We start from the raw sequence: 26,513 nt of genomic DNA on the forward strand, positions 1-26,513 counted from the left end.
GCAAAAGGGGAAGGGGTAGATGAACAAACAATAGTCTTCAAAAACCCTCACCACACTGTCTCAGGGGCTTCAAATAACACCCCCCCCCCCCGAAATCTGAAGTCCACAGTTGCAGCTGGAGATGAAAGGACAAAGCACCAAACATAAGCAAGGAAGATCCCTGGAGGGAGGAGGGAAACACTGGATACCATGCCTCAAATAGAATTCCTGATTATCCAGCTATCCCCCATCAAAGCCCCTAAGGAAAGAATAGCTATAGAGAACATACAATCACCCAGAATTCGATGTTACCCACAATTAGGGAGAAATGAGTATTGTTTTTAAAATCTGCTATTACTAAACATATAGGAATAGTGTCCAGGGGTGGCCAACGGTAGCTCTCCAGATGTTTTTTGCCTACAACTCCCATCAGCCCCAGCCATTGGCCATGCTGGCTGGGGCTGATGGGAGTTGTACCCCACACAAAGGATACTGGATGAGACCCCAGAGATGTGCTGATGTCCCTTCTGGGTGCATGTGAAATGACGTCAGCAGGTCATCAATGACACAATTACATCATCAGCAAGTCCCCGCCAGCAGCTGTCAAGAACACTGTGCTCATTTTATTTATTCAGAGTACTTCTTTATTCTGTCTTTCTGCCATGGAGCTCAGGACAACATATATGATTCTTCCATTTTATCCTAGCAACCCTGTGAAGTAAGGCAAATAGTGTGTGGCTGGCCCAAATTCACTGAAGTAATTTTCATAGTAAGAAGGGATTTCAGGTCATATTCCAGCATTCTAACCACTGCACTACACTGGAGCTCTCTGCTCAGTAAAAGCTAGAGTTTTTTATTAACTTCGTGCCTTTTATTTTAGTAACCAATGAATTTGACCATAAATACAGTCAAATTTTTCTAAATGTGGTATTATGAAAACCTGTTTGCACATACATAATTACCTCACTTGGCCCATGCTTATCAACATATAAAGAATAGGTATAGAAACTCCTACTTGCATAGGAATTATCCTAATAAGTTAAGTTCCCAAGACAACCCCTACAATCAGGGAAATTTGTAGTAGGTGCCCAGGAAAAGCCTAGGGTTCTTAACTGGAAAAAAGAGTCCTGAAACAAAAAAGTGAGTTTAGATTCCAAAAGAGCAAGGGATTTCTCTAAAAGCTTCTGATGACAGCAAGATATTACTGCAGCCTAAAATCATATTGCCTTCTCTCTTTTTTGGCAGATGCACTGCACTGCTGACGACTTGCATTCAGCTGGTTATCAGCCACAATTTTGAGATCCTTCTCACAATGCACTATTGCCAAGCCAGGTATCTCTCACACCATCCTATACCTGCACCTATCATTATTTTTGCCTAAGTGCAGACCTTTGTATTTGTTATCTGTTAAATTTCACTTTGTTAGTTTCAATCCAGCGTATCATGCTACCAAAGTAATTTTGATTTTTAGATCTGTCAGTTTTAAGCCATCTACAGATCTGATTATTCTCTCCAGCCTTTCAATCAAGGGATTGATAACAATCTTGTAGGATGGGGAATGATGGACATGTGATCTTTGGGTTCCTGCCTTCTCCCCCTTCCTTATGATGACAGAATCGACCAAGTTCATACTAAAAATGATGGGATGATCTACAAATACCAGAAACAAAACATCAGCAAATAACTCAGCGACCATGAAGGCTTTTCTCCAGCTGAACGAGCAGACAATGAAAGTTGGAACTCAGGAAAAGGCAAATCTTTAAATGGTGGATGCTTCATAACATAAACATAAGAACATAAGAGAAGCCATGTTGGATCAGGCCAATGGCCCATCCAGCCCAACACTCTGTGTCACACAGTGGCAAAAAAAAAAATATATATATATATATATACAGACACACTGTGGCTAATAGCCACTGATGGACCTCTGCTCCATATTTTTATCTAACCCCCTCATCGAATGCCCATGAGTTCTTGTATTGTGAGAAAGGGAGAAAAGTACTTCTTTCTCTACTTTCTCCATCCCATGCATACTCTTGTAAACCTCTATCATGTCACCCCGCAGTCAACGTTTCTCCAAGCTAAAGAGCCCCAAGCGTTTTAACCTATCTTCATAGGGAAAGTGTTCCAAACCTTTAATCATTCTAGTTGCCCTTTTCTGGACTTTCTCCAATGCTATAACATCCTTTTTGAGGTGCGGTGACCAGAATTGCACACAGTATTCCAAATAAGACCGCACCATCGATTTATACAGGGGCATTATGATACTGGCTGATTTGTTTTCAATGCCCTTCCTAATAATTCCCAGCATGGTGTTGGCCTTTTTTATTGCAATCGCACACTGTCTTGACATTTTCAGTGAGTTATCTACCACGACCCCAAGATCTCTCTCTTGGTCAGTCTCTGACAGTTCACACCCCATCAATTTGTGTTTGTAGCTAGGATTCTTGGCCCCAATGTGCATTACTTTGCACTTGGCCACATTGAACCTCATCTGCCACGTTGACGCCCACTCATCCAGCCTCAACAGATCCCTTTGGAGTGCCTCACAATCCTCCCTGGTTCTCACCACCCTGAACAATTTAGTGTCATCTGCAAACCTGGCCACTTCACTGCTCACTCCCAACTCCAAATCATTTATGAACAAGTTAAAGAGCATGGGACCCAGTACCGAGCCCTGCGGCACCCCACTGTTTACCATCCTCCACTGCGAAGACTGCCCATTTATACTCACTCTTTGCTTCCTATTAATTAGCCAGTTTTTGATCCTCAAGAGGACCTGTCCTTTTACTCCATGACTCTCGAGCTTTCTAAGGAGCCTTTGATGAGGAACTTTATCAAAAGCTTTCTGGAAGTCAAGGTAAACAACATCTATTGGGTCTCCTTTGTCCACATGTTTGTTCACCCCCTCAAAGAAATGTAAAAGGTTAGTGAAGCAAGATCTTCCTTTACAGAACCCATGCTGAGTCTTCCTCAATAACCCGTGTTCATCAATGTGCCTACTCATTCTGTCCTTGATAATGGTTTCTACCAACTTTCCCAGTATTGAAGTCAGACTGTAATTTCCCGGATCTCCTCTGGAACCCTTTTTAAAGATGGGGGTGACATTTGCTACCTTCCAGTCCTCAGGAACGGAGGCAGATTTCAATGAAAGACTACATATTTTTGTCAGAAGATCCACAAGTTCAATTTTGAGTTCTTTCAGAACTCTTGGATGTATGCCATCCGGACCTGGTGACTTATTAGTTTTTAATTTTTCTATCAGTTGTAGGACCTCCTCTCTTGTCACCTCAATTTGACTCAGATCTTTCAACACCCCTTCCAAAATTAGTGGTTCTGGATTGGGCAAACACTTCTCATCTTCCACAGTGAAGACGGAGGCAAAAAATGCATTCAGCTTCTCAGCTTCAGCTTCTCAGCCATTTCTCTATCCTCCTTCAGTAATCCTTTGACCCCTTGGTCATCCAAGGGCCCCACTGTCTCTCTGGCTGGTTTCCTGCTTATATTTGAAGAAATTTTTATTGTTGGTCTTTATGTTTTTTGCAATATGCTCCTCATAGTCCCTTTTTGCCTGCCTGATCACAGTCTTGCATTTGATTTGCCACAGCCTGTGTTCCCTTTTATTAATCTCACTTGGACTAGCTGTCCACCGCTTAAAGGAGTCTTTCTTTCCTTTTACAGCTTCCATTACTTTGTTTGTTAACCATGCAGGCCTTTTCTTATACCTGTTTATGCCTTTCCTAACTTGTGGTATATATTTTATCTGAGCTTCTAGGATTGTAGTTTTAAATAGCCTCCAAGCTTCACGGCCTACAGAAAGAGAGCTAGCTCCTATCTTTAAGAGGTACCTGGATGATTTTAAAGATTTGCAACAATTCTTCACCAAAAAAATAATGCAATTATTGTAACCAATCTGAGAGCAATGCAATCAGCTGACCACTACTCTAAAGTATATTCCTAACATGACAGAGGCTGCAATGGAATTAAGCCTTACCCTCCAGGAGGAGATGAAGACTCTCTGAACTAAGGAAGCAGTACTACAAGAAAAAGTACCTGAGATTTTTTTAATCTCTTCTTATTGCTGTTGTTTAGATGAGAATTTTAAAATAATCTTGATGTCTTCCTATTGATTTTGTAACCTGAAAAAAGTCCAAACATGTCAATTTGCTGAATTACATGTTGGATAGATAATTGGGGGATTGAAATTGTAAGCACCACATCATCAGCAAAGTTATTTAGTTAAACTTTTCACCTTTTCCTTTAAGTCCTTCAGTATTAGGAGCTTGTCTTATCTTAGAGGCAAAAACTTCAATTGCAAGAATAAAAGTGGAGAATTGTACATTTTGATTCCTTTTTCTATTTTAAATACATTGATTATCTTTTTTCATGCTGTTTATTATAGATATTCTGTATCCAATTCAAAAATCTGGAACTACACTAAAGATAGTGGGGGTGTAGAAAAGTCCAAGACACATTATCTAAGGCTTTTTTCAGAGTCTAAGAATAAAAAGGCTGTTTTTTTGCCCTTATGTTTAACAAATTCTAATGCATTGACAATGAAATGGACATTATCTTTCATGTATCTTTTTGTTACAAGACCAGTTTGATCAGGATGAATTACTTTAAAAATACATTTCCTTAGTCTATCAGCCATGATTGAAGCAAAGATTTTATAATCCACATTTAACAATTATATGGGTCTATATGATTGTGGCAATGTTGGGTTATTATTCTCTTTATATATTAGTGTTTATATATTAGTATTTTACCAGCATTTAAATATATCATTCATAAGTTTCTGTAACGGCAGACTTATCTTCTCTTCAAACGGTTTATAATAAATTGCAGGTAGTCCAACTGGTCCTGGTGCCTTGTCTTTTTAAAATTTCTTAATGGCTTGTGAGACCTCTTGAATTGAAATGCTTTGGTTCAGAATTTCTCTGTCTTCAATTTAGAATTAGTAATTTAAAGCTTCTTTAATATATTCATCCTTTCATTTTGCAGATCACTGTCGAAACTTTTTTATATATAAAGTTTGAACAAGTAAAATTCAAAATGTTCTTGAATTTCTTTCTCTGCATAGCTAATACCATCTTTTTTTGGTACACGAATTATTTTCCTCCTCTCCGTTTCTTTACATAGCCAGTATGCAAGTTATCTTCCTGGTTTACTTGCATGTTCAAAGCATTTTTGCTTCAAAAAACTCAGCCTTTTCTTTATTTCTTCCCTTTGAAGCAAGTCCAATTGATTTCGTAGTTGCTTAATTTCTGCTAGAACTGCTTTCTTTAAGGATTTTTTTAATTCTCATCTTCTAAGGTCTGTATTCTGTTGGTTATTTCCTTCATTCGTTCCAATCTTTCCCTCTTTTTCTTGGATGCAAGAGCAAGTCTCCTGAGTGAGGATTGAAGGTTCTATATAAAGATTCTAAGTTCAGCATTTGCATATAGGTGAAGACATTCTTGGGTAGTTTTCCTCCATTAAATGTTTTAGATTTATCCTTTTTTGGATCTAGTATTCCATTCATATCACCAAGAATTAAAATTTCACTCTCTTAAAAATCAAAATGTTTGGGGGGAAAATTCAGAAAAATTTTCTTTTACATCATTTGGGCTGTAGCTGTGATATAACAAGCAATCCAGTCAAATACTTAGGAATATATATTACAGGACAAAATGGCACATCATTTAAAGACAACTATATGACATGACAACTTAGTCTAAAATACAAAAGCATGTCAAAAGATGGTTCAAACTAGAACTATCCTGGCCTGGATGGTCCAAACTACAACTATTCTGGAAGAATCTCTGCAATAAAAATGAATGTATTACCAAAATTAAACTTTCTGTTACCAATGATTCCAGTGTCAATCTCTGAAAAGATTAGAGTGACTGGCAAAAACAAATAAGTTTGTTTGGAAAAATAAGACAACTAAGGAAATAATCATTAAATAATTAAGCCAGTATTTAAAGTACTGCAAGATGAGAAGAACAGAGCTGGTATGGAAATACCTAATATCAAATTATACTACCAAGTTGCTGGGTTAGTTTAGATATCAGATAGTATCTAAAATCTTAACGAAAGACTGATTAAACTAAACTTAAACTAAATTTAAATAGTTGATGATGGACTACACAGATATCTCTGGATCAAAAAAATCTATATAAAAACATAACTCAAGATGAAAGGCATATAATTAGAGATAGCTAATTTAAAATATGGGAAAAGCTACCAAAGACAATCAGCCCTACAATCCCACCATTAACATCACCAATAGATACTTATTACAATAATCACACAAGAAGAAATAATGATTTTATAACTTGTGACAATATTATAAACTCGCAAGGTATGATCAAGACAAGGCAAGAGATCAAAGAAGAAAAGGAAATAAAATGGTGGACATACTCAAATTTCTTCAAGACCTAAAAATGATATCTGTACCAAGGCAGATATTACCAAAGAACTGACTGATTTAAAAAAGATTGCTTCACAATCTAAAGACCATTTATTAGGACAAATTGAAGTTATTGCTTCAACATGACTCTAAAGAACAGATAAAACCCTGCATGATCAAATGAATGCAAAATTTTGGTGAGGAAACATAATTTCAATGTATGAAAATCTATTAACTAAGGATATTAAATTTACTGCTAGTCAAGCATTAAGAGAAAACTGGTATAAGATGTTCTATAGATGGTACGTTATCCCAAAAGATACTGAAAAGATGGACGATAATAAAGGGTCTTGCTGGGAATGCAATGAAGAAGGGACCTTCTACAGTATGTGGTGGACCTGCACCAAGACAAAAAGATATTGGAAATATATACATGAAGAGATCCAAAACATTTTAAAAACCAAATTCCTGATGAAACCAGAGACTATGCTATGGACAATCCTGTCAGACAATATGGATAGAACTTCACAAGTCTTACTTAGATATATGTTGACAGCTGCCAGAGTAATATCTGCAATGAAAAGGAAGACAGAATACACTCCCACGATAGAGATCTGGAAAGGAAATGAATATGCAATAATGGCAAAACTAATTATATAACTAGAAGACCACTGAAAGAATTTCAGCAGAAATGGCAAGTCTATAACTCATATTATGGGAGTAGTTATCTTGATTCCTGAAACAATTATGCATATTATATCACGGATGATGAATATAGTGATTACAGTTATAACTATTATTCAATATTTTACCAGCATTTAAATATTCTGTAAGAATAAGACATAGAAATGGTTAAATGTTTAAGATAATACCGAGGATGGTTTAAACTTAGCATTAAAATCTAACTGTAAAAAATGTGATCTTTTTATGGTTTATAGGATATTGCAACTAAGAGAGTTCTTGTTCATTGTTTCAAAGAGAAAACTGACCTAAAATACTGTAACAATTATGTTTTATTATCTGCTCTTACATCTTAAATCATTAAATAATTAAGTCAGTACCTAGATTTTTCATGATGATTTAAATTTAGAACAGGAATTTGTCTTAGTGTAAAAGATGTAATCTTTTTACTGTTAATAGAATATTACAGGAGTGGCCAACAATAGTTCTCCAGATGTTTTTTGCCTACAACTCCCATCAGCCCCAGCCATGGGCCATGCTGGCTAGGGCTGATGGGAGTTGTAGGCAAAAAACATCTGGAGAACTACCACTGGCTGCCCCTGGAATATTGCAACCAAGAAAATTCTTGTCTATTCTTTTAAAAAGAGAATTCACATCAAAATACTGTAATAATGTTTTATTATCTGCTCTCACATGTGAATTATGTATTTTTACTTAAACAGTTGACTGTACTTGATTTTACTTGTATGTAACTATTCATAAAATCTAAAAACTACTGACGAATTTATACTTTCTTCTTCCCTTTTTTCCCTTCTGTATCCCCTTTTTCTGAAAAAAAAAAAATAAAAACATTAATTACTATCACAAGAATAAGTACTTGCCTTGTAGAACAAATGGCTGCAATGCAACTTGAATCTGCAAGGAATGGACAAAAATGCAGAGGAAACAGCACAATTAGCATCATTCATATCATCCTGGCTAGCTACAGTATTGAAGTTAAAAAATGGCATTGCCCTGACAATAGCCAAAACTTATAGCTTAAGCCCACAATCTTCCACTTGCATAAACTGTCCAAGGGACATTCTGGCGCAGTTTGTACACCCCTGATCAAGGGACAGAGAACTGTGAGAAGTGAGACTAAATAAAGATCTTCTCTGCAATGGGGTAAAAGTGACCATACTGCAGACCTTTCACCGGAGGCACTGGAAAAATGAAGAACCTTCAAGTTCATAAGAACAATTCTTATGGAAGCCAAAATCCAGTTCAGATGGAGCCCTACACCTAATAGCATTGTATACCAAGATGAATTGCTGTACTAAACTTCAGATTTAGATTCTTAAAAGAATCTCCTAACATCAATGAAATTGAAACTTTCTTTGGATGAAGAGTGGTCACAGGAAGAAAACCTAAGAAAGAAAAGACATCTAGACTGCAGAAGGCTAAGTAATGCTGAGTTGCCAACTTCTTGGTGATTGTTTCTCATACTGTTACCCTATTTCTTGAATTATTTGTTTGTGTTGGGAAACTGGTTGTATAGAAAGCCTTAAGCCTTATAGTTGGATCTAGTTCATCTGCTTGAAGCTCATACATTAAACTGTTTTGAATAGTTACTACAAATATGGTATTTTTATATTACGTTGTTAGAAATATTATGTAAAATTTGGTCTTGAGGAAATATAGAGTGCAAATAACTTGTAATACTAAAAAAGCTGATCCAAAATAATCAAATAATTATGTTCTTGAACTCATAGTCTTTGTTCCAAAGATGGTTATGCCAAAAAAGACATTCTTAAGAAATTCTAGAGTTTTATTATTATTACTATAAAATAGCTTTTATTTTTAAAAATCATACCTCCCGTTACTACAATGATGCTATGAATACATCATTGGGAAGAAAACATCTTCTCAAGAGGAAGGAAGGAAAGATAAAGTTTTTTGTGGCATTTAATTCCTACTGAATATCTTGGAAGTTTTTTGCAGATGGACTGTTGATTGACATTTTAAAATTGGTGAAAGTAAGAGAAAATATGGGTATGTTTGTATTAATTTCAGATATTCACACATCCTCCTAACATTTCTGAATGGGGGTGTTATAATACCCTCCTTGAGCCCTACTACAGCCCTGGGATTGGGGCTTGAATTGTGGTTTGTGTGTTATTCTAAAGTTTATAATAGATATCGGCCCTATAGATGGTGGTTGAACTACCTCAGTTCTGAACGGCTGTGAGCCTTCCTTTCCATATGGTGCAGGCTGTGGCAATTGTCCTCCATCACACATTCTCACTGGAAATCTCCAAGTTATTTCTAGTTCAGTGATTAAGACGGTCTGCTTATTCCCCTGCTCCCTGAAATCATTCATTTCCATGTGGTTTCATCACCTTGCAGCCCTTTTCTGCATTGTTAATAGCTTCTTTTATCCAGATCGCCCAGTAATGCTATAGAGGTAGAGAGCCAGTTTGGTGTAGTGGTTAAGTGTGCAGACTATTATCTGGGAGAACCAGATTTGATTCCCCACTCCTCCACTTGCACCTGCTGGAATGGCGTTGGGTCAGCCATAGCTCTGGCAGAGGTTGTCCTTGAAAGGGCAGCTGCTGTGAGAGTCCTCTCAGTCCCACCCACCTCACAGGGTGTCTGTTGTGGGGGAGGAAGGTAAAGGAGATTGTGAGCCACTCTGAGATTCGGAGTGGAGGGCAGGATATAAATCCAGTATCATCTTCTTCATCACCATCCTGCTTTCCCCCCCTGCCATAGTGACTCCTGGATCCTGCCCAAGAAACCATCTGAAGAAATCATCTTTTCCAAAGATCAACAAGTAAAGTCCTTAGAAGAAATTATTTGTGGTTTTAGAGTAGGTTGCCTTCAATATGCTAACAACACCCAGCTCTGTATTCCTTTATCCAGTTTGCCCAGTAATGCTGTAGAGGTAGAGGCTCTATTCTCATGCTGTGGTTAAATGGCTACAAGTTGAAACTGAATTCTAATGAAACAGAGATAATGCTGGTTGGAAAGGATAAGATCTTGCAAAATACTGTTCTTCCCACATTTGATGTGGTCCAGTTTACAATTGTTGATTCAGGCAAGAGCTTAAGGATTATACTGGATCAGGCATTATTGCTGGAGAAGCAAGTTAACACAACTGTGAAAACATGTATTCTTCCCTTGTCATTTAGCCCAGAAAATGGCTCCTTACTTTGATTTGGTTTGATCTGGCCATGTGGCTATCCACACTATCTCAATTATTGTAATTCATTGTACATGGATTGGCCCTTAAAGTCAACTTAGCTGGTACAGAATTCCAAAACCCAGTTACTATTGGCCAGAAAATGGAACATGCATATCACACCCTTTCAACAGTCATTCCATTGGTTACCAGTTATTGAGTTCAATTCAAGTTGTGATTATCATCTACAAAGCCCTTAATGGCCTTTGACTCATATCTGCAGGACTGACTCTCCTGCTATGCTCTACCATGACAGCTTTGCTCATCAGAGCAAACCTTCTGAGGATGCAATTAAGTAAGATTGGCAGCTGCTTGTACATGAGCATTTTCTGTCATGGCTCTTACCTTGTTGAGTGGTCTGCCTGAAGAGATCCTACCTTTATCATTTTGCAGAATGTGCAAAATAGAAACATTCAGGAAGGCATTTTTATGAATACATTAGAACTGTAGTACAAAGGAACAGTCCAGGCAGCTGATGCTTCTTCAAGTTGGGGAAGAGGCTGTCTCTGTATTGCAAACCACCCTAAAAATATAGCTCTGACAAAAGCCTCACTTTCCACTTTAGCCAATTACAGTAGCAGTTAGCTCACAGGTTGTACAATTCTTCCAAAAAACTTATAAAGGGAGGATGAGCCAGTTAACATGCCAACTGAACAATTGGCAGTAATCTAGGGGAGGGACGGTGGCTCAGTGGTAGAGCATCTGCTTGGGAAGCAGAAGGTCCCAGGTTCAATCCCCGGCATCTCCAAAAAAGGGTCCAGGCAAATAGATGTGAAAAACCTCTGCTTGAGACGCTGGAGAGCCGCTGCCAGTCTGAGAACACAATACTGACTTTGATGGACCAAGTGTCTGATTCAGTATAAGGCAGCTTCATATGTTCATCTACTCTGTCTTGAACCTTTTAAATTCTACCAAGGCTGGCTGAAACATATAACCTATAAAGTTTATGATAAAACTTTTAGATCTAGGTATGCCTTACCAGATGTATACCAGTTGTTCCTTCTTATGTAGCTTTCTCTGTCTTGCAAGTAAGAATATTACCAGGTTGACACCCCACTCTTGCATGAGCTCTAATCCAGTAGATTTCTTTTTTAAAATCTAAAATTATTGTTGCCAGCTAGAAATCCTATCTTTTCAGTTTTGCTTCAGGGAAGCCACATGTACATATCCTAGGGATAAAACTCAAAACATACAACTGTCCATTCTCTCCTGCCACTATCTGAGTACACATTCTACATCAAATTGGCTTCCCTTCTAAAATATTTGTTCTTTTTATGGATATTAATAGAATGCCAAGAGCTTTTGTTATCAGTATTGTGACTGGTAGGTGGGGAAAGACTTGCCAGGAATGCTTTTGGGATAGCTGCCATTGTTGCGACACTGCCTCTTCTATGGTTTTAATATGTTTTCGACATTGACCACTAATGATCAGAACTAGTTACGTGAATATAATTTCTAGCATAGTGGCAGTTATCTTAACTGGATCATACGGTTATGCATCCATCCCATGAACTCCAGGAGAATTACACAAATTAAGTAACTATTAACATTACATCTTATTATTCATCAAAGTTTTTCAGAATTTTAAATATTTCAACTAATTCAGAGGATCCTATGCACAAATGGAAGTTTTCATTTTTACAATAATAGGTAAAGCTCTGTATATTGCCGTCATGTAAATGGTCATAAACTGGAGCATATTTATAGCTAGACCACAGAAGAAATTAACAAAAAAGTGAAAAGGAAATGAGGCAACTCAAAACCATGAGGAAACCTATTTCTAGGGCATGACATTTAATTACATGCTGACATTAGATTGCATAGATCCTTTACAGCAGGGATGTCAAATGTCCATCCCATGGGCCAGAATCGTCTGGCCAGAGTTTTAATAGGCCTGTGGAACTTTTTTCTTCCCCCTCCTGTCATCACTTTTTGAAGCTCTGAGGATGACCAAGTCCCTAGCTCTTTCCGCTTTGTCTTTGCCTGCTGCAGCAGGAAGCAAAGCACAAAGTTGCAAGTAAAACATGGAATGGATTTTCCATTAAGGTCTCTGTGCCCAGATAGATAAGGCTCAGAGATCTTAATGGAAAATCCATTCCACATTTTCCTTGCAATGTTGTCTGTGCTGCAGTATGTTTCAATGGTGTGGAGATCAGTTTCACTTTTAAGCATTCCAATAGCGAGCTGAAGCTCATTCTTTTCGGAGTTGTGTCCTTGCAAATAAAAGGTTGATGATTTGAGCCAGCTTGTCTCTGCTGAAGGGACCTGACCTAGTGGGAATCCACAGCCCCTAGAGAGCCAATACACTGGAGAGCCATTACCAATCTGAGTAGACCTGGAGGGGGGAGGGGGAGAAGCTTGCAATGCCATTTATTATTTTCCCAGACTCAGAGCATTTTATATTTTTAGTTTCTGCTGTGATCTTTGTACCTTTTTTTGGTGTTTTATTTTAAAAATTGCATTGCCAAATCTCACTATTCCCCTGTCTTTTTATTTTAAACACAGTATTGCAAGAGTTTAATTTTGCAATTTAATCTTTAATTGTGCTTGTCTGTGTCCGTTATAAAGTTTATATCTGCTACCTCACATTTCACTTTATGACACACATGGTCCAGCCCCACAAAGTCCCATTTGTGTCAGATCCAGCCCTCCTAACAAATAAGTTCAGTACCCCTGCTTTAAAGACTTTCCCTCATTTGAATTGCTGTATCCTTAGAATTCCAAAGCCATTTATAAGGAATTTAAACTTCTATCCCAAAAGATGTTGACAAATTGGAAATAAACAATATTTTTAAAAAATCAGTTCCTGCAGAGCATTCTCTACATGAGCAGAATTATAAACATGCTGTGGGGTAAAGACATGGGACAGTCCAATCTATTGCATATAGGGGCCCTAGTCTTGCACAATACTCTCACTTAGAAGGGGGGAGGGGGAGAGAGAGAATACTTAATAATCTTTGTTTCCCAATCAAGATACAGAACTGAACTATGAAACAGCAAAGGAAAACAAAACCATGCTGCAAAATAACAGATACACACACACATATATATATCACATCACAAAATCCCTATCCCATTTTTCTGCTGTCACATAAGCTACCATAGCAGCTAACAAATTAAAATATACATACTAAAATCCCATTTTAAAAGCATTAAAAATCCCTCTCCCAAAAACACACACATCATTAAAACAATCAAAAAGATAAAATGCATATAGAAATATAAAAACTATTAAAATACTGTTCAGAAAGGACACTGAGAGAACTCCTAATTTAAAAAGTCTTTATCCTCTGGCAGAAGATGGCAACAGAAGGGGACATGCACATCTCCATGTGTTTCAAAGTTTTGGTGCTATGACTGAAAAGGCCCTCTCCTGAGTTGCCATCCACCTAATCTCAGAAGATGGGGGGCACATAAAGCTGGGCCTCAGAAGATGGCCATAACGGGCATGAAGGTTCATAAGGGAGTATGCTGAGGTCTCCAACCTTTTTAAACCTGTGGACACCTTCTGAACCCTGCTGGGTGCAACCACAAAATGGCCATGTGGGAGGTGGAGCCAACTGTGCACACAGAGGAAGCCCTAGTGCAAGGAATAAGAGGGGAGTAAATTTTTAAAATTACACTGGGAAAGAGGAGTTAGAGATAATAAAATCAACACTTTAGTGGCAGTTGTCACTGAAATATTATTTTAATCTGCACAGCCAATTAGAAGCCCTACTAGGCAGGAGCCCCACTTGGTCCCACCCACTTTCTAAAAACACTTGGCAGGTGCCAGGAAAGGTTATGGCATATGCCATGGCAACCCCAGGCACCATGTCGGGAACTGTGAGAGTAGGTTGTCCTTCAGAAATGCTGGTTCCAAACCATACAAGAATTTGAAGGTCAACACTAACTGGGAACCAGTGTTGATGGGCCAAGATGTTAAATGTTTTAAACTGAAGTTGTTTTAATTATTATGTTGTAAGCCGCCCTGAGACACTTAGGTGAGAAGGGCGGGGTATAAATCTTAATATAAATAAATCTTAATATAAATAAATAAATAAATAAGACTGGAATAATATCCTGGCTAAAGCATTCTGCACCCACTTTGCAAGAGCAGCCCCACATAAAGCACATTGTAGTAATCTAATCTAGGTGTACCAAAGAGCATGAACCATAGTGGCCAGGAAAGGCTGCAGCTGGCGAACCAATTAAAGCTGGGAAAAGGCACTTCTGGCCACAGCTGCCACCTTATCACCAAGCAGCAGGACTGGATCTAAAAGCAACCCTACACTAAGTACCTGGTTCCTTCAAAGGGAATACAACCTCACTCAGAACAAGTGATACCTTAAATCCTGGGTCAGAACTTCTGGTCACCTACAGACCTTCTGTCTTGTCAGGATTAAGATTCAGTTTATTAGCCTGCATCCACTTTAAAACTGCCTCCATGCATCAGTGCTATATTTCTACAGTCTCCCTGGGATCAGCTGGAAGTGGAAGATAGCACTGAGTGTTGTCCACATACTGATGACAGCCCAACCTAAATCTCCTGATGACCTCACCCAGAGGTTTTGTGTGGATTTTAAAGAGCACAGAGGATAATATGGAACCTTGAGGCATCCTATAGGCCAAAGCACTCCTCCAGCACCACCTTCTGAAACTTACCCCCAGGGAGGACTGGAATCAACACAAAACAATGCCTCCCAATCCTAGTCCAGATTGGTGGTCCAGAAGAATACCATAGTTGATAGTATCAAAAGCCACTGAGAGGTCCAAGAGAATCAACAGACTGGCACTGCCTCTGTCCATATCTTGGCACAGATCATCCACCAGGACAACCAAGGCTTTTTCAGTCCCATAACCAGGCTTAAACCCAGATTGCAAACAATCTGAACAATCTGCCTCATAAAGGAAATCCTGCAGTTGTCCAGCAACCATCCATTCAGACTGGTTAATAATTACTGTGATTCCTGGGTCCAGAGTAGGCTTCTTTAGGAGATGCACCACAGCTTGTTTCAAAGCTCTGGTGACCACATCCTCTCTTAGGTAAGAATTAACTACTCCTTGGACCCAGTCAGCCAGTAGTCTCCCCCCCCACCACCCCATTTAAAAAACCAAGAAGGGCAATGGCCATACAATATATGGTAGGACTCAAACATCGAAGGATCCTGTCCACATCTTCAGACTGAACTAACTAAACAGTATACCAAACAACTGGATATATTGGCACCCTGGCACCACCTGACTCTGTCACTGCTAATGCAGAGTCCAAGTTGGAATGGATGCAAGAGATTGTATCTGAAAAGTGCTGAGCAAAAAGGTCACAGTGGGGCACTGCAGACAAACTTTATAGATTTGAATGATCCTAATTGTGTTGGTTGGAGTCAGTGTCTAACTGGGGATGCCTATGGTGAAGTGAAGAAAAGGAGAAAAGGCTAAAAAATTATCTGTTGGGGTTAAGTTGAGGGGCAAGGGAGCCAGTTATTGGGAAGGGGTTTCTTCCTGTGATCTCAGCAGTGTAAGTGGTCAGATGAAAGTATGAATTACCATGATTTCTGCAGTGGCAGTGGTTCAAGAACAAAACCAACTACACAATGGCCCTTTTTGTGTATAAGGTGCTTGTTTTATGTATTTAGAGTTGCCTGGTGGAGGAGTCATCTTACTGACCAAATTCCATGCAGACTTAGGATCTGCAGCAGGGACTGGGTCCAAAGTACAGGATCTAATTCCTTACTGGAGGATCTGAGTTTCTGGGTAAGCAAGGGAAGTGGAAATGCAAACATGGGTATATTAGGTGAGGGAACAGGGACAGCAGAAAAATCTAGTTGGCCTGACTGATTTACCTGAGTGGCAGACTGCCTAAAGCTGGTTTGAGAAGGGCTGGATTGATGGCCTCATCTGGGTTTATAATTGAATTTCTGGAGATGGCTGTATTGTGAAGGAGGCTCTGGCAAACATGAGTCATTATTTATGGCCATATATGTGGTGGATCTCATGGGTGGCATGGAGAAAAGTCTTTGATTAATGTGCTCCTTGGAGCATTTAGACAGTTAAGCTACTCCTATCCAAGAACATTCAGGGGTATTCCCACAAGTCTTGGTTCTGTTTTGATATCTAATTTAACTGGATATTTTATCCAGTTCTCTGATGTTTTAATGCAGGGGCTGTCAGGGCACATATATACAGGGGTGCCTATGGGGTGGGGGGAGGCTCACAGGTAACAACATACAGCACTCTCCTGTATCTGTGTACTGAGTGGGAAGACTGGCAATGTTAGGAAAGCAACATTTCAGGGAATCCAGTCCACCAATATTGATTTATTCACTAAAGATATCCTCATAAACTTTGCAGAAACATTAAGGTTTGCCAAGACACTCTTTGAAAGCAACCAATGTAAATTAAAAGAAAAGAAAAGAATAAACACAGATTATGTATCAATTGGAAGACATATCTGTGTCTCACATTAAATATACCTTTCAAGAAATGTTTGAATGTTTCACGAAACAAAGTACTGCATTGGTCTGCTAGAGCTAGATTACAAAACTTTTATAGCCAAACTCTAATTTCAACAGAAATGTTACAGAACTCTACTTTCCATAAGGTTAAATTTACATATCTTGATATCAGTTTCTAAATAAATACTATTTGAAGAATGCTAACAAATAAGACAGTATTTCTTCAAAATGAAAGGATTTTGTTTGCTCAGAAAAACAGAAGCAATTCCAAGTATAATTAATGTTGGCTATTGTTCAAGGTACTTTGTTCAAAATCATATAGTATATTTAGTATCACTTTTTGCTTACTTTACTAATTCCCCATGCAAGCTTCAGACAGCAAAAGCTCAACAAGGCAAAATGCAAGACAAACATGAAAAATCAACTCCTGAGGCAATACGGAACAGAGTTGTGCTGCAGGAAGGGGTTAAATGTCCTCTCCCCCCCCCCCTTCTTTCTGGGACTAACAGGTACTTGGGGAACAGGAACACAACACCAGTCTAGAAAAGTGTGTGGTAAAGAGAAAGGTTAGACTTTGCCTGTCCCAATCTAAATCTCTACTCTCCCCAAACACAGTGGCTGCTCTGAAAAAATGTTTTAAAAGACATTTGGTGAATCAATCACAGATCTCCAATTTCCCACCTAGCTGAAACCAGAAATTTATCTAAAAACAGTAGTAACGTTCTGCAGATATACCATGAATTGTCAGAGCATATGCAATCCACTTCTTTAAAATAAGAGTTAAATGACAACAAACCCAAGGAGGTTTTGATTGTAATCGGCAACAAAGTTTATACCTTCGGTGTGTTATTGCTTCACTCACACATTTGTCTTCCAGAGCTATGAATCTTAATTCTCCTCTACATAATAGATATGCCAAAGATGCTGCAGACAGTTTTGCTTCTTGGCTCAGTCAATGTGTATATTTACCATTCTATTTTGAACAGGGTTATCTGTTATTTTTCATTATATCTTGCAACATAATATCCATAACATGTTATCACTGAAGGCAAACTTTAGGGTCTATGCCTGCCTTATCTTTTACCCAAACTCAAAGTATACAAGCTACCCTGTGTGAAACAGTATTATAGAATTAACTTCAATACTAACGAGATTTTAGCCCACTGCACACAAAGTAGTATGCCCGATTGCATTCTGTGAGACTTACTTTCAAATAAAAATGCTTAATAAGGACCCACTATTATGTATTTTAATGGCAACTGCATGTTTTAATCTGGTGCAAGTTTCTGCCCTTCAGTGGAGTTCAGGAAAGAGCTCTGGTCTCTCCCAGGCCCCATGCTGAGCCTTGGATACTGAAAAAAGCAAGGGAACATCTCTCTGCATCTCCAAACCTTTGAACTAGGACGGGACTGGGGGCTCAGATGCTTTGGTTTTGGAAGTTCTCCAAAGTTAGTACAACAGGGATTGTACAGAAATACAGAACTGTGGGGGGGAGGGGTTGGCATTCTGAACACATCCAAAGCTCAGTGGGAGATGGCCAAGGTCTTTGATGAATAAAGATTTTGGCTGGCTATCAAGGCCAGCTGAAGATTTGTGAACCCCAGGTGCTTAGGACTAAAACTGTATAACTGCAGTCTTAAACACTTATTTTCAAACATCCATTCACTAGGCCTTATTTCGAAGGAAACAGAATTTTAGGCTGTAAAAATTAAACCAAAATCAAGCAACTTGGTAACGTTAAGCATACATTAAATGCCCCAATTCTATACTGGGACTACTTTCACACATACAAAATGATCAATAATAAGGAAAAATTGATAGTATGTATCCTACCATTCCATAGAACAAAGTTTGAAGCTTTCCTCCAGCCAGTCTTGCTCTGCTACCTCCAACAGAAGTGCCACTTAAGTCAGAGAAAGGCTCCTTAGACTGACGGAAGTTCCTCCAGTATGGCTGAAGAAACAGATATTGCCAGGAAGAACTATTACTTCCCACAGACATACAGCATGTGGCAACCAATTTGATTAGCCCACTATGGAGTGAACTAATCAAAGGTTTCATTTTATACTGTCTGTATTAATTACTGACAAAGCAAGGCAGGGTTCCCCCAATATGGTGCTCATAGGCACTTCCACTGGACACCCACAGAGCTTTTTAGCAAGTGGGCAGAGCCATTGCAGGACAGGGCTTGTTACTGGCTGTCCCCATTCAAATGAAAAGGTTTTTCACAGCTGCAATAACAGCCACAGCCACTGGAGGATCAGTATGACAGGTAAGCACCCAGGTTTGTGGTTCTACTCCTTCAGGCTTTCCTTCTTATTCCCTCTTTTTTCCATTCTTCTCTCCCCCGCCTTGGGAATTCCTTTATTTCTTTTTATTCCCCACTCTCCTTCTCCTGCCACCCCCAGGCCTTTCTTCATCTATTTTTATTCCCTTTCTGTGATGCTCTTGCAAAGGTACTGTGTTGGCTCAGCTTCCTGTAGCAGCCGTTTTGGGATTGTGCTCACTGCCCCTTCTCAAAATTCAGCCACATCGTGGTAGATGAGTTTCAATCTAGCTTCTATGGATACAGATCACACATTGCTTAATGTATAAACAACATCCCTCCTGTATAACACTAACTGTGAAAAGCAATAATACAAACTATATAAGCAACATGTATGCATTTCTACAAAAAACATTTTCTGAAATTGTTTGATCAAATTGATTAGTTATCCAACATGACTCTTGCATTTAAATAGTGGCTTAAGTTATCAAATATTACTCATACACATTAACAGATCAGTAACATATTTGTTAAGAATTTGAATTATTGTATCTTAAGACACAGTTGTAGCTCTGTTTGATTTCAATAAAAATTATATTATGAAAAAAATTACTCATGAACCTTTGAATTCTAAGTCATCCTTAATCAGGTGCCTGATCCAAGACTGCCAATACTCTTTGTTGCCCCTAAGATGCCATAACTAGCACTGAGGCAAAGACATCAAAACAGCTTGCTCAGTCAATGACATCAAGAAAAACAGAGCCAGCAGAAATGATATATGGTAAGGATAAGATTACAAGAGTGAAAGGTCAAAGGATGAGGAAGAAGTTTTATATGACAATGTAAGTACAAGTTACAATACTGACTAATGTCCTCACTAGTCAAATGCAAATACCTTACAAAAGAAATAAATACATTTCAAACAAAAACATAAAACTAACCAAAGTACTTGGTTTACAAAATCTGTAATCCAAATTTCTCCATATTCCAAAGATGTTTTTATGCCTTGCTGTGATATTCCCCTGAATTTGCTTTGTTTTCATGTCTAATAGTGCATGTTTTCAAAGATCTCTCAATCATGGGAAAATCTTTGCACAATGTTAATCAATAAGGTACTTCAACAATTTCACTTGCATTTTATGGCAATAGCTGTATTACACTTCTACATATTGGGTGCTTCCATACACCCTAAATAATGCACTTTGCAACTGGATTTTACTTTGTGAACTGGCAAAATCCAGTTGGAAAGTGCACTGAAAGTGGATTGAAAGTGCATTATTTAGCACATGCAAAAGTGCCCACTAAGTACAGAGAGTACTATGAACACTTTGTTTATAAACAGAATTTTTTTCCTTCTTAACAAAATGTAAAACAGGCAAGGTGTAAGCTTCAAAGAACAATAGTGAATTAGTATGGAAAACTACAAAGATTAACCATACCAGAAATTCAATACCATAAAAACATTCTAATTCTACTGGAATGTGAACAAAACAGCCCAAGAAGAATATGCATCACAAAGAATGCTAAACAGCTACAAGCAAAAGTAAACAATATGGTTTAATTGTTCAGATGCTATCAGTCATTTCATAGTTCTTCTACACTATCCTCAAGTAACAGCACCCAATAAGTTTTTTTTTGTTTTGCTTCTTCTTTGATGTTAAAAGTTTTATGAAATACTTCAAAAACCCCAAAGCCTCTCATAAAAATATAGATTGTTTTCAGTGTAAGATTTCAGAGCACTACTTAGCACTATAATGACAACAGATGGAGATCAAAAGAAGATCTAAATGGATAGAAGCTGAAGCTGCAGTCAGGGTCTCTCCTTCCAGCTTACTTTATGGTGTGCTCACTCAAACCTCTAAATATAATAAAATAACTTCTCTTTTCCAGATATTTCCCCAATTCCACTGTAGAAGATATAGTAGCAGTCCACAGCAGACAGACATCAATCCCCCCCCCCCTTTTCAATGAATAACAGACAAGTAATGCTATACTAGCCTAAACCGGGGGTGGGGGGGAGAGATGAAAAAAGACACCATTCCCAAACCTGGGGGGCAGAGTGAAGAGACGAAGACGACAAAGAAATGCAATGAAACTCCCACCCTTCAGGAACTGATGTACTCACACGAAGAAACCCTGACTGCTCAGCCCAGCATCCATTTGTCGACACTCATTAGCAGCTGAAAGATGACAGATTCTGCTTCTTTTTAGCCCAATCTGTACCCGCGGACGGGGAGCTTGTGTTGAAGCCATCAGCCTTTCATTCATCCTGCTCCCACTCACAGACAAAAGTACTGGGTTGGAGGATAGAGATTCTCTCCCCCCGCCCTCCCCTTTACAAGTATCACAGCCCTAATTCTCACCTCTCCGGAAGCACAGTTCTCCCAGCCACCGCTCTGCTCCCTATTAATGTTCCCCCCGATGGTGAGGGCCAGCTTTTCACGACCAGACTGCCCAATCTGAGCTGTTGCTCACCACAGAGATGAAGAGAAAGGGAGTATCTCCTAACACACCACCCAGGGGCCTATCCAGCCTCCCTTCTTTGACCCTCGCCGGCGCTCAGCTGCCTCCTAGCTTGTCCTGAGGGAATCCTCCTCCTCGACACAGGATTCGGCCGCTACCTGCCTGCCCCCCCCCCCCGTCAGACGCTGACGCTCACCTGAGGGCTTACCGTGACCGACCGCTTGTCCCTCCCATCCTTTCTCGCTGGTCCCTGCGGCGGGGAGAGCCCTCCACACCCACCCACACACGGGGCTTCTCCGGCGGAGGCTTCTGCTACTGCGGCGGCAGGCTGGCACTTACTGCGGGATCGCCTTACGCCAGCCTCAGCCTTAAAGGGGCCGAGCCGCCGCCGCCGCCTTTGCCTCCGGCTCTAGGCTCCCAGCGGCGGCAGGGCGAATGCATCCAGCGTGCCGGCAAGCAAGCTGACCGCCTCCTGACTTCACGGGGGGAGACACACACACACACACAGCAGTCTCATCGAGCAGCTGCTGCGTGGGACAGCGAAGCACCTCCCCGGCAAAAAGAGGAAAAGGCGTTGGGTTGAGAAAAGGGCGGGAAAGGCACCCTCTAAGGACACCGGACATGCTCGAGGCGCGAAGCGGAATTTCCTCCTCCTCGGGTGACTTGACGAAGGCATGGGGGATACTGACAGGTGCCAGACAGGTGACTGACAGAACTATCCCGGCAGCACGCCACCTGTTTTTCAAGACAGACTGCCATCTCCTCCCCCCTTTCTGCTACCACTATCGTCGCTTTTTGAATCCTTTCAATTCCTCCTAAACCTTCTCACCCTCTTTCCTGCCTCACCTGGTGAGATCGTGGGGTTATGATAGGTTGGTAGGACCTCATTTTGAGAGAACTTTGATCTCTAAAAGCCTCCTCTGGGTTGTACACGATCAAAGAGTAAACAAGGCACCATGGAACTCATGTTACACAGGTTAACATACTTATCAAATAAACTAATGCTATCAAACTATCCACAAAGAGGAACAAATCAGTAGTTTACAAGGACCTGGAGAGCTAGTGTATTTTTGGAAGAATTAGGAATACATCAATTATACAGGAAAGGGAACATAAGGACAAATGCCAGACTCCCACATAAACCACAACTAAGATGACTAAATGCAGAAGAGCCCTAATATCTTCCCACTACAGACAGGGGGGGGGGGGGGAGAGGAGAAGGGTTGCCAACAGGTCTGAGGAAAAGCATTTATTTAGTTTACTAGAGGCTTAAGTTTTAGAAATGGGCAGCAAAAGCTTCTCCTGACATGTTTTCCCCAGGAAGCTGGCAATTTTGCTCAGACACCCCCACCTCCACAAAGTCATTTCTTCTGGTCCCTGCATTCAGATCAACTGCACAGCTTTCTTCTCTTTCAAGCAATAAGAGAACACTTGGTGCTCCGCCAACAAACATGTTTTATTTAAGTATTTCCATTCCACCTCTCAGCCAAAACTGTTTTTCAGGGTAGTTTACAGAGAAATAAAACAATAAGAACAAGTATTTTTACTAATAAAATCTAATTGTGAGTAACCTGAAGACAGGGCTTCTATAAGAAAGCCTGTGCATTTTTAGTAAAAGCTGTCAAATCATCTTTTTCTTAAAATATATTGGACCACTAAATCCATTACAGACATATGACAACCTATATCAGTAATGGTTAACCCTTAAAATACCAACAACATAATGGTAAGAAAACCAGGAGAAGGCCCATATTATTTATTATAAATTTACTTTATATCTTACTTTTCTTCCAAATGGTCCATCATGGGCAGGCACATCTACATGCAGAAACTTTTAGCAACACTCCCCAACTGTACCAGATTGTCGTCTGGTGTACTGTAATGGTTGCTATAGTCAGGGCTTTTTTTGTAGAAAACTCCCAACAGGAACTCACTGACACATTAGACCACACCCCAGTTTGGTGTAGTGGTTAAGTGTGTGGACTCTTATCTGGGAGAACCGGGTTTGATTCCCCACGCCCCCAGCAGCCCTCATTAACCCCTGGAGAAGCCCACGTCACCCTTTCTCCACTTCTTATGTGATTTTGGGGAGCAGGTGGCTTGCTGGCCTTTTGACTGGGGGGGATGACCTAGAAGAGCCCCATGCAAGTAAGGCCTGCTTGGGCTGGCTGAATCTCTAGCCAGCCCAAGCAGGCCTCACTCACTCTGGGCTCTCCTTTCTTGCAGCAGGTTGCTTTTGGCAACCTCCACTGAAGCTCCATTGAAGGGGGAGAGCAGCATATACTAATGAGCTCCACCACCTATTTTTCTACAAAACAACCCCTGGTTTTAATATTGGAATGATGTTTTAATTATTAGGGTTTGTAGAATCTTTCGGGATCAAGTGCCGTGTTCTACTGGAGAAAGTTTTCCTTCCAGACATTTCGTTCTCAGCTGCGGAGAACATCCTCAGTGGCGTTGCAGCCGGAGCAGGCGCTCAGACCTTCTTGGCTGCTGTGCATTGAGTGGGGCCAGGGCTGCTGGAGAGCTGCTATTTGTAGGCTGGAGGGGGTGTGATGAAAGGGCAATTGGTTTGTGGATGTGCCCATTGTTTGGTGGGGCTTCCTGGAAGGGTAGTGATAAGGAAACTGGCTGTTGAATGTGACCATTGTTCTGTGAATGTGGCTGTTGAATGTGACACAGAACAATGGTCACATTCAACAGCCAGTTTCCTTATCACTACCCTTCCAGGAAGCCCCACCAAACAATGGGCACATCCACAAACCAATTGCCCTTTCATCACACCCCCTCCAGCCTACAAATAGCAGCTCTCCAGCAGCCCTGGCCCCACTCAATGCACAGCAGCCAAGAAGGTCTGAGCGCCTGCTCCGGCTGCAACGCCACTGAGGATGTTCTCCGCAGCTGAGAACGAAACGTCTGGAAGGAAAACTTTCTCCAGTAGAACACGGCACTTGATCCCGAAAGATTCTACAAACCCTAATGATGTTGCCAGCCGTGAAAACCTGAAATCTTTGATGTTTTAATTGTTTTATCTTTTGTTGTAACCCTCCCTGATCCCTGCAGTGCAGCGAGGGCAAGATAAAAGTCCACTAAATAAATAAATAGGTTAACAAGTAGTTTAAACTTGTAATTTGGTATAGACAAGTGTCTGTGTGATCACTGGAACATTCTCCTCATTCCAACAGGGTACAACTAACACATATCATTAGGAATATACACAACAATTGTGTAGTGGCTAGCGAGGATCTGGGAAACCCAGGTTCAGTTCCCCACTCTGCCATGATGCCTGCTGGGTAAACTTGAGCCAGTCACTCTCTCTTTCAGTTTGACTTCATCTCACAGGGCTGTTATGAGGATAAAATGAGGACGGAAGAAGTATGTATATAGCCCTGAATTCCTTGGAAAAATGGCTAGATAACAATGTAAACATATGTCCATGCTTTCTAGATTATGGATGTTAGAACAATCGGTTTTCTTTACCAGATTGATAACAGATTAACACTACCATATTGTGATAACGGAAACTGTATGATAAACCATAAAATCAGTGCATTTGATAAATGCATGTACTGAGAAATGAGAGCTTTTTTACGCATCGGTGAACATTTTTTCAGCATTACAAAAAGCAACTCATTCCAGAAAGACACAGAACAGAATTATCATTATTCATGAAACTTCCAACAATGAAGAAAAACATGCACTAGTTTGCCATAGGCCTATTATACAATCTTCATCAGAAATCATATTCTCAAGGCTACAAAAAAAAAACTCCTGCAGGTACATCAAACCTGTGAGTACCTATGACTATATGACACATATTTCCACATTATGAGCTTCAATGGAGGCTAACAACTGGTATGCCTGTATGTTTTTCTCATGACATATCCAGCAAGTTATAAGCTAGTACCTTTAAAATAGGGAAATGGATTTTGGACATCACTAAAATTACAAATTTTGTGTAAGATGTCTGGATATAAGGGTAGGCCGGGGTATAAATTGAAATTAAATGATCTCATTGCTGCTAAAGGTAACTATCAAATCTCAAGCTACATGAATTTTGGGAGAAATATATTAAAATCCAAGTACGGCTCAAAGCAAACAGACAAATAAAATTAAAAACAACAGAGGCAGAAGCATACATACTAGACCAGGGGTGGCCAAACTTTCTTAACATAAGAGCCACAAAGAATAAACATCAGATGTCTGAGAGCTGCGAGACATGAATGTCAGAGTTTGAGAGCCAGAAAGAAGGAAGGAAAATAGATGGGGAGGGAGGAAGATAGGGAAAAACTTTAAATGCATTCTCCAAGGTGCCAGTTGGTTTGGCTCAGATAAGTGATTTAAAGAGACAAATGCTTTCTCCAAGCCAGCCAGAGAGGCGGTTGGGGCTTTGAGAGCCACACGATGTGTGTAAAAGAGCCACAGGTGGCTCCTGAGCCACAGTTTAGCCACCCCTGTACTAGACTTTCCAGAAGTGTGGAGGAGGCATTATGACCTTGTTGAAGAAACCAAAGTAGAAATACAGAAATCTTTCTTCTGCAGCAGATCTGCCCTCAAACTAAAGCTTCAGTATTGCATAACTGATATACCAAATTAAAATATTGCTTATGCTAGCCAAGTATGGACATGTATTTCCACCTTAGTGTTCAACTGCATCAAATGCTCATATAGACATATAGCATCTGACTCAAGAACTTCTAGACAGGGTGCACTTAACTTTGAGATCTGACATCTTGGCCCAGCCTGTCTCTGAAGGATTTGTCATCAGTGAAGATGAAATTATATAATGTGTTACTGACAGTGTGTTTATGTTTCTCTATTTGATGTCCAAAGTTTATGGGAGGGAGATCCAGGGAATCACAAGAGCCAAAAGTCTAAGAGACTCAAAAAAGTGTGCTCAGAATTATATAGGAATTGACCTTTAAAGCCCTGTGCTGCCTGGGGCTGACATATCTAAGGGACTGCCTCTCTCCAAAGAGCTTTATGCTCAGAAAATCTACATCTGCTGGTTGTGCCTGGCCCAAGGGACGTCTGCCTAGTCTCAACTAGAGCCAGGGCCTTTTCTGCCCTGGCCTC

The 26,513-nt window shown here is 40.0% G+C and overlaps 1 protein-coding gene across 2 annotated transcripts in view; it reads right to left on the reverse strand.

Moving 5' to 3' along the window:
- TLCD4 (TLC domain containing 4) overlaps positions 1–21,903 on the reverse strand; it is a 43,888-nt gene extending 21,985 nt beyond the window's left edge. Inside the window, exon 1 of one of the 2 annotated variants that reach the window (XM_060232225.1) lies at positions 21,634–21,903. The gene's annotated coding sequence lies outside the window, so the exon portion shown is untranslated. The remainder of the gene's footprint in view (positions 1–21,633) is intronic. The other variant, XM_060232224.1, reaches the window with a different exon arrangement.
- Between the last annotated feature and the right edge of the window lie 4,610 nt (positions 21,904–26,513).

Source organism: Heteronotia binoei, chromosome 2, assembly GCF_032191835.1.
Source record: "Heteronotia binoei isolate CCM8104 ecotype False Entrance Well chromosome 2, APGP_CSIRO_Hbin_v1, whole genome shotgun sequence".
NCBI classification, from domain to species: Eukaryota; Metazoa; Chordata; class Lepidosauria; order Squamata; family Gekkonidae; genus Heteronotia; species Heteronotia binoei.